Here is an 8,871-nt window from a genome sequence, read left to right as displayed (position 1 = left end):
ACTGACTATGTCTGCTATTCATAGTTCTGCCCTCAGGGGGATGAGAGGAAGACTGGATATCCCCAAAGGGACTCAGAGCTGTGTGGGAGGGGGTGGCCCTGGGTGCCAGGGTGCAGTCTGAATAGAAGCTCTCTCAACTCTCTTGATCACCCTGCTTCTCCTTCCTCGGGGGCAGGTATGTGCATAGGTCCAATCAGAAGTGAATTCTAGCCATAAACAAAGGACACTGAGCTTATAATTCATGATCCTAGAGAAGCTAAATAAGAAGGTGAACTCAAAGAAAAACATATATTTATCCTCCTGGATATTGGAAGTAGACAAGATCGCCGGGCAAAAGTTGGGAGTACGGGGGTGGGGGTGGGTTGGGGGAAGGGGAGATGGGGAGAGAGAAGGGAGAAGAGGAGGATGGGGAGAGCTTGGGGGAATGGGATGGTTGGAATGGAGGAAGGATGGATATGGGAGCAGGGAAGTATATATCTTAATTAAGGGAGCCATTTTAGGGTTAGCAAGAAAATTGGCTCTAGAGGGGTTCCCAGGTGTCTAAGGGGATTTCCCCAGCTAGGTCCTTGGGCAGCAGAGGAGAGGTAACCTGAAATGGCCCTATCCTATAGCCACACTGATGAATATCACTATAGAACCTTCATCTGATGATAGATGGAGATAGAGACAGAGACCCACACTGGAGCACTGGACTGAGCTCCCAAGGCCCAGATGAAGAGCAGAAGGAGGGAGAACATGAGCAAGGAAGTCAGGACCATGAGGGGTACGTCCACCCACAGAGACGGTGGGACTGATCTAATGGGAGCTCACCAAGGCCAGCTGGATTGGGACTGAACGAGCATGTGATCAAACCGGACTCTCTGAATGTGACTGACAATGACGGCGGACTGAGAAGTCAATGATAATGACACTGGGTTTTAATTCTACTGCATGTACTGGCATTTTGGGAGCCTAGTCTGTTTGGATGCTCACCTTCCTAGACCTGGATGGAGGGGGAGGGCCTTGGACTTCCCACAGGGCAGGGAACCCTGACTTCTCTTAGGACTAGAGAGGAAGGGGGAGGGGGAGGAGGGGGGAGGGAAATGGGAGGATGAGAGGAGGTGGAAAATTTTAATAAATAAGTAAATTAATTTAAAAAAAGAAATTTAGGCCGGGTGGTGGTGGCGCACATCTTTAATCCCAGCACTTGGGAGGCAGAGGCAGGCAGATCTCTGTGAGTTCGAGGCCAGCCTGGTCTACAAGAGCTAGTTCCAGGACAGGAACCAAAAAGCTATGGAGAAACCCTGTCTCAAAAAAAAAATCCAAATAAAAGTAATAATAAAAAAAGAATTAAAAAAAAGAAGGTGCATAAAGCAGGCCTGGTAAAGCAGACCACCATGGCCTGCACTTGAGGACAGCTCGGAGTCAGGCCAACTCTGGCTGCTGGATTTAGGGTTGCTATGTAAATGAATATTTGGAAATAGGAGGAATGAAAAACAGGTGATTAGGGCAGAGCCCGCCGATGGCTTGGTTTCACTATGGGTTCTCTGAATTTCCTCATTGCCTGCAGGACCTTGGTGCTTGCTCACACCTTGGGCTTGCTTTTCCATGCACAGTCTTCCCAATGCAGGAAGGGAAAAAGACAGACAGGAGTCAATCAGTCCAGGGCAGAGTCTCTGTGGAGAGGGATTTTGTCCATCAAAGGGGTTACAAAACACTGCACCCTGATGACTTCCTGGGTGCATATCCCTTTTCCTTTCCGCCCAACTCTCAGGGCCATAGAATCTCTACCCACCTTTGTGTACATGGTTCCTCTGGAGTCAGGGAAGGAGGACACTGGACACATAGCTGTGAAAATGAAGTTTTCTTGCCTTTTCTTTTTTTTTTTGATTTTTATTGAGCTTTGTATTTTTCTTTGCTCCACTCTCTGCCTCTCCCTTCCCCTTCAACCCTCTCCCAAGATCCACATGCTCCCAATTTACTCAGGAGATCTTGTCTTTTTCTACTTTCCAGGTAGATTAGATCTATGTAAATCTCTCTTAGGATCCTCATAGTTGTCTAAGTTCTCTGGGATTGTGGTTTGTGGGATGATTTTCTTTGCTTTATGTTTAAAACCCACTTATGAGTGAGTACATGTGATAATTGTTTTTCTGGGTCTGGGTTACCTCACTCAAAATGATGCTTTCTAGCTCCATCCATTTTCCTGCAATATTCAAGATGTCGTTATTTTTTCTGCTGTGTAAATGTACCACATTTTCCTTATTCATTCTTTGGTTGAGGGACATTTAGGTTGTTTCCAGGTTCTGGCTATGACAAACAATGCCACTATGAACATAATTGAGCACATGTCCTTGTGGCACGATTGAGTATCCTTTGGATATATACCCAAAAGTGGTATTACTGGGTCTTAAAGATTGTTTGCTAACTTTCTGAGAAATCGCCACACTGACATCTAAAGGGGATGTACCAGCTTGCACTCCCACCAGCAATGCAGGAGTGTTCCTTTTCCCCTAGAACCAACTCCAGCTTGTCATCAGTATTTTTGATCTTGGCCATTCTTATAGATGTAAGATGGAATCTCAGAGTTGTTTTGATTTGCATTTCTCTGATGACTAAGGATGTTGAACATTTCCTTAAGCATCTTTCAGCCATTTTAGATTCCTCTGTTGAGAGTTCTCTGTTTAGGTCTGTACTCCATGTTTTTAATTGGGTTATTTGTTCTTTTGTTGACCAATTTCTTGAGTTCTTTGTATATTTTGGAGATCAGACCTCTGTCTGATGTGGGCTTAGTGAAGATCTTTTCCTATTCTGTAGGCTGTCATTTTATCTTGTTGACCATGTCCTTTGCTTTGCAGATTCAATCCAATGCCCATCAAAATTTCAGCAAAATTTTTCACAGACCTTGAAAGAATAGTACTCAACTTCATATGGAAAAGCAAAAAACCCAGGATAGCCAAAACAATTCTGTACAATAAAAGAACTTCTGGAGGTATCACAATCCCTGACTTCAAACTCTCCTACAGAGCTACAGTACTGAAAACAGCCTGGTATTGACATAAAAACAGACAGGAGAATCAATGGAACCGAATATCAATCCACACATCTTTGAACACCTGATTTTTGACAAAGAAGCAAAAAGTATCAAATGGAAAAAAGAAAGCATATTTAACAAATGGTGTTGGCATAACTGGATATAAACCTGTAGAAGAATGAAAATAGACCCACATCTATCACCATGCACAAAACTCAAGTCCAAATGGATCAAAGACCTCAACATAAAGCCAGCCACACTGAACCTGATAGAAGAGAAAGTGGAAAGTACACTTGAATGCATTGGCACTGGAGACCACTTCCTAAATAAAACCCCAGTAGCACAGACACTGAGAGCAACAATTAATAAGTAGGACCTCCTGAAACTGGAAAACGAAGTTTTCTACTGAATCCTGGCTCAGCTGACACTGCCTTTTGTCCCTTCAGTGCCATTAAAGGTGTCATTTGGGAAACTGGGGAGATAGCTCAGTTGGTAAAATGCTGGCTGTGTGAGCATAAGGTCATTGCATCAGTCCCCAGCACCCACGTGACAAGAGGGCATGGTGGCACATGCTTGTAAACCCAATGCAGGAGAAGCAGGGACAGGTTGACTCTTCGGTTTCATTGGCTGGGCAGCCTAGCCTACTCAGTGAGCTCTAGGCCAATGAGAGACCATGTCTCAAAAAACAAGGAAAATAGTTTCTAGGGACTAACACCTAAGATTGACATATGGCCTGCAATATGCATGTTCACACAAATAAACATACATTCATATATGTACACACACACATGCCTGCACATGCACGCATGCATACACACAATGCACACTCTCACACACGTATACACAATCACACACTTGTGCACACACACACTCACATACTTGTGTGCAGCCTCTAACACACGCACACACGCGCCTTTCCTCCCAGGGTTTCTGACATTTGACTTCACTGTTCTGTTCTGAGCTCACCTTCGTTTCCGCTCATCTAAACCGTCTCTATTTTTTGGGATGACAGTGACGCCATTTGTCTGCTGGTGGCCTCATCCAGGAGCTTTCTCAGCGGAGGGGCACTTTATGTCCCTTCCTTGAGAAGATTCAGGCTGCACTATGTTCCGTTTCCTGCCCTTGACTCATTCTGTGACTTTTGTCCATTCAGTTAGGATCCTTTGGGCACTTGCTTCTGTTTCATTCAGTCCTTAAATATTTATGTATGTACACGTGTGTGTGAACCTGTGCAAGCTCATGGATGTTCAGGTACACAGATGTAGGTGAGTACACTTGAGTGTGGAAGACAAAGGATAACCTTGTGTCTTTTCTCAAAAGTCATTCATTTACCTATTTTTTTTTCTTATTCTTTTTTTCTTTTTTTTGGCAGGGTTGCTCTTTGACCTATAACTGGCCAAGTCGGGTAGACTGGTTGGCCGATGGGCCCCAGGGATCTCTCCCTCCCTCCTTCCCTCCCTCCATCCCTCCTTCCCCAGCACTGGGATTAAAAGCCTTCACCCAATGTGTGTGTGTGTGTGTGTGTGTGTGTGTGTGTGTGTGAGAGAGAGAGAGAGAGAGAGAGAGAGAGAGAGAGAGAGAGAGATCTGGGGAGCGAAACCCAGGTCCCCACACCTGCCTGCCCACTTAGCTTGTGAAAGGGCAGCTGGAGCCCTTCTTTGCAGAGGAAACTAAGCAGGCTCTCAGCGCTCTGAGGGAGGTGCAAGATCCTCCAAAGGTCCCAGGCTATTCTTTTGCACGTGATTGCAGACCGTGTAGAGGAAAAGCAGCCACAGCATTCTGCTGTGCTTCTCAGTGATCGTAGGAGGCCACCAGCACACCTGGCAGCACACCGACCGGAGAGGATCAAATGTGCTGGCTGCAGAGCAGGGCTCTGTGACTCCTGTGGCTCCTTCTGGCAGTGATGTGGCTTTGGCAGGGTTCTGGGAGGAGGGTTGCCAGCTTAGAGTCAGGAACCTAAGAGGACAACACGATAATCAGAAATCAAATCCATTGGAAATATTTAGTGGCAGGTAGTCTGTGTTGTTAGAGACATTCTGTCTTCCCATGACTTTTTATTCTTGGCTTCCTGAATTGTAAGATGAAGGAGGGGAGGGGAGAAAGAGGAGAGGGGGAGGGGGATGAAGAGAGGGAGAAAAAGAAAGAAGAGAGGGGGAGGGGAGGGGAAGGAGGAAGGGGAAGGAGAAAGAAGAAAAACAAGGAGAAGAGAAGAAGAAAAAGAAGAAGAGGATGAGGAGAAGGGAAGGAAGGAAAAAAGACCTGTTTGTGGTACCTGCAGAGTCCAGTCTAGACCCCATTCTCTTGGTAATATTTCCATCACTCTTGATTCTAAGCTGGGTCTCCTCTGCTCCCCAGCTGTCTGCAGTCTGAAGGGATAAGGCATTCTTTGGCTAATTTTGACCATAGGAGTAAAACTTCTGCTAGAAGGTATTAAATATACTATAAAGGTATTATGTGTTTAAATCCAGTCCCATAGAGTTACCTTTAACTCAACATTACCTCCTACTGGGAGAGAGCAGAATAGATGAGCCAGTGAAACAGCTCAGAAGGGACTAACAGGAGGTCCCTGGTCAGGTCTTCCTATGGTAAACACACACGGGATGCAGCTCATTTGACAGATAGCTCCCCTGGCACACACACACAAAACACCGAGACAGGAGTATCAAAGGTTCAAAGTCATTCTTGGCTGCACACTGGAAGATCCAAAACTGAGTTCCCCTCTGGGGGCGGGTGGTGACACACTGGAGCATAAAGGTTGAGTCTCAAAACTGTGTAAAGCTACCAAGAAGAGGCACCATGGCGGGAACCTGCTCGATCCACAACTCACGGAGACATTTTGCTTTTTTACAGTAAGGAACGGGGGACGTTTCCTGCTGTACAGCCCAAGGCTGGGGCCGCTAACATTGAGGAGAAGGAGTCAGTGCAGTGGAGAAGTTCAGGTGAATGGATAACAAAAAAAAAAACAAAAACAAAAACAAAAAAAACTTGTTATGAGCACACAGTGGAACTCTATTCAGGTGTGATGAAAAATGAAATATGTAATTTTCAGGGAAAAGAATGGAACTGTAAAATATTAGATTAGGTGGCCCAAACTCAGAAACAGCTCATTTTGAGCTGAACTTCTAGCTCTAGGCATGTGTCTTTATGTGGTAGTGATTACGAACAGAGCCAGGAAGCTAGCTAGGGACCATGAGAGGAAGGGAAAGAGGCCTTCACAGCGGGAGGGTGAGGGGTACAGTATAACATGCGATATAAAATAGAAGGGAAATGGTGGGGCTGGACGGGTACAAGCTGGGGAGGGGAGGAACAGGAGTGAATAAGGAAGAGAAGAGGGCCCAGGGTGGGGGAAAAATCAACAAAAACTATCTATGCAAACAACACGAGAAAACCTGTTACTTTCTATGCTGGCTACAAAATGGAAACAACCTTTGGCCTACAATGGCAGATGGCTCACTGGGTAAAAGCACTTGCTGCAGAGGCCTAGCAACCTGGGTATGATCCCCGGAACCCATGATAGGGGGAAGAGAGTGCACTCCTAAAAGTTTTCCTACAACCTTCCTGGCAATAGCATGTGTGCACCTATACTCAACCATATACGCCATACGCACATGCTCACACCCATGAATATAAGCACACACATGCACATATGCACATATAACAAAAATAGAATAAGTTTGGAAGTGTGACTTATGAATACGCACAAGAGGGAGTAAAGGGGAGATGTTAAATATTCTGCTTGGATTAACCAACAGCCACAAGGCTCAATTCCATTGTGTAGTCGATATTAGAGGAACAGTGGGTTTCAGGGGGGATGAGAAGAAACGGTGACTGGGATCAGTGAGTAGGGGTGGGCATCTGAGTGTCACTTCTGTGGCTTTCATAAAATACCCTGACAAAAAGCAGCTTAGGGGACAAGAGTTTGTTTCAGCTCATGGGGAAGTCAGTGCAGGCATATGACACGGTTAGTCACGTCACACCCATAGTCAAGAGAGAAATGAACGCACGTTTGCTCCCTGGCCAGATCACGGTCTCGACTCTTGTACATGTCAGAACCGAAGCCAGGGGACAGCGCTGCCCATAGTGGGCAGGGTCCTCCCACATTCATTAAGATAATCAAGACGGCTCCCCCCCCCCCCCCCCAGGCCATCCTGATCCTGACTCTCTTCCAGGTGACTCTAGCCTGTGCCTAGTTGACACTGTGGTGGTTCGTTTTGTCAACCAGGTATTAAGAACGATGCCTGGCTTCAGATACTAAATGAATATGGATGTTATTAAGCTAGGAACTAGGAGAACTATGTTATGGAGAGAAAGCAATGATAGCTATGGAGTACACATGATAAAATTCAGGCCACGAGAGCAGACGCTTCGTCTCTTGCTGTGGCCACAGCTGTTAACTACTGGAACACTAACGTCTCTATTGCACATTTGAGAAGGGAGCCAGTTCAGGAGGGAGGCTCGGGTTGAGAGACAGCAGAAGTAAGTGGTAGACAGATGGAGTTGCAAACATCAGTGGGTGAGCTCAGGAGGGCAAATCCCAAGAGGAGAGACTGGGCAGACGCATGACACCATCCTTGTAAGAGGAACTCACACTGGTGGAGGAACACAGTTTGTGGGAGCACGGAGGTCCTTGCGCTCAGAGATAAGCACTGGGGGAGCCAAATATTCAGCACTCAGGGTTGCCCCTTCAAGAGAAAGGAAGCAGTACCTATCATCCACCCAGAAGGCTGAAGTGGATGGGCCTTCTAGCCTAGCGACCTTTGCGTTTTCTGTGTGGCCAGAGGCTTTGCCAGGACTGGATCCTGTACAGACCCTTACTGTACGCCTGTTTTCCTCAGTCTACAGAACCTATCTTATGGACTTTACAAGGGTTTCAGTGGTCATGTCTGACCGGCATTTAGCTTTCTTTGTTCCTCAGGAAGATTTCTGTATGCTTTGTTGTGAATGTGGAACTGGGTTAATCATCACCAGAGTCATTTTCGTCAAACTGTGCTGTGCTTCAATATGCCTAAAATAAACTATTTGGGGTCAGACTTCCAAAGCTTGAACCCACACCGATGGCTGAGTCGTGTTGAGTCCTGAACTGCTTGCTTTCTTTTTTGCCGTTAAAGCTACAGAGACCCCTGGCATCAGCTGTCTGGAGTGACCAGATGAGAGGCCAGCAGGGAAAGGGATTTCTTTGGTTCTGCCACAGCAGACATGCTGATAGTGAGCTGTCTCTTCCACAGCCTGAGGTGAAATCAACTCCAGGGAAGGGGCTCCTGCACTGGCGGCTTTAGAAGAAAACCCTCTATTAACCACCATCACGTAGCACACAGCTGCTAAGAGGAAAAGCACCTGGATGTGCTTGAAAACATCAAGCCAACACCACAGCAGAGTTGTCCAGTCAAAAGAAGCGAGGCCCTCGGAGTCCGGCCACCCCACCCTAGGCACCTTGTTCATCCAACTGGAGCATCAACGCCAACACACTCGGAACACTGCACCCTCCGCTTCTAATGTCCCCTCTCCAGTCCCTGTGCCATCTGGAGTCTTTCTTGAGGTATATTTAAAGGTGGGAACACATGAGATAGAGGGACGATAGCCTAAGTCAAACACTGACTCAAAATGATGCCACTAACCGCACATCAAACCATAGTGCACAAATAAGAACCAGACACGGGATTTCTGCTGTTCTGACATGCAGAACATGTATTTTAAAATTTTTATTGTTTTCTAATTGTGTGTGTGACCTGAGTGCAGATGCCCAGAGGGATCGGATCCTCTTGCAGCTAGCGTTACAGGCCATTTAAAAAATTACTTCTTCTAGACATTATAATCACATCTTTTCCCATTTCCCTTTCCTATCTCCAAATACTCCATACAAA

This window comes from Microtus oregoni, unplaced genomic scaffold (assembly GCF_018167655.1).
Source record: "Microtus oregoni isolate MIOR12 unplaced genomic scaffold, Mior012 000014F_ref0000157, whole genome shotgun sequence".
NCBI lineage: Eukaryota > Metazoa > Chordata > Mammalia > Rodentia > Cricetidae > Microtus > Microtus oregoni.
Note: the sequence above shows the minus strand (reverse complement) of the source record.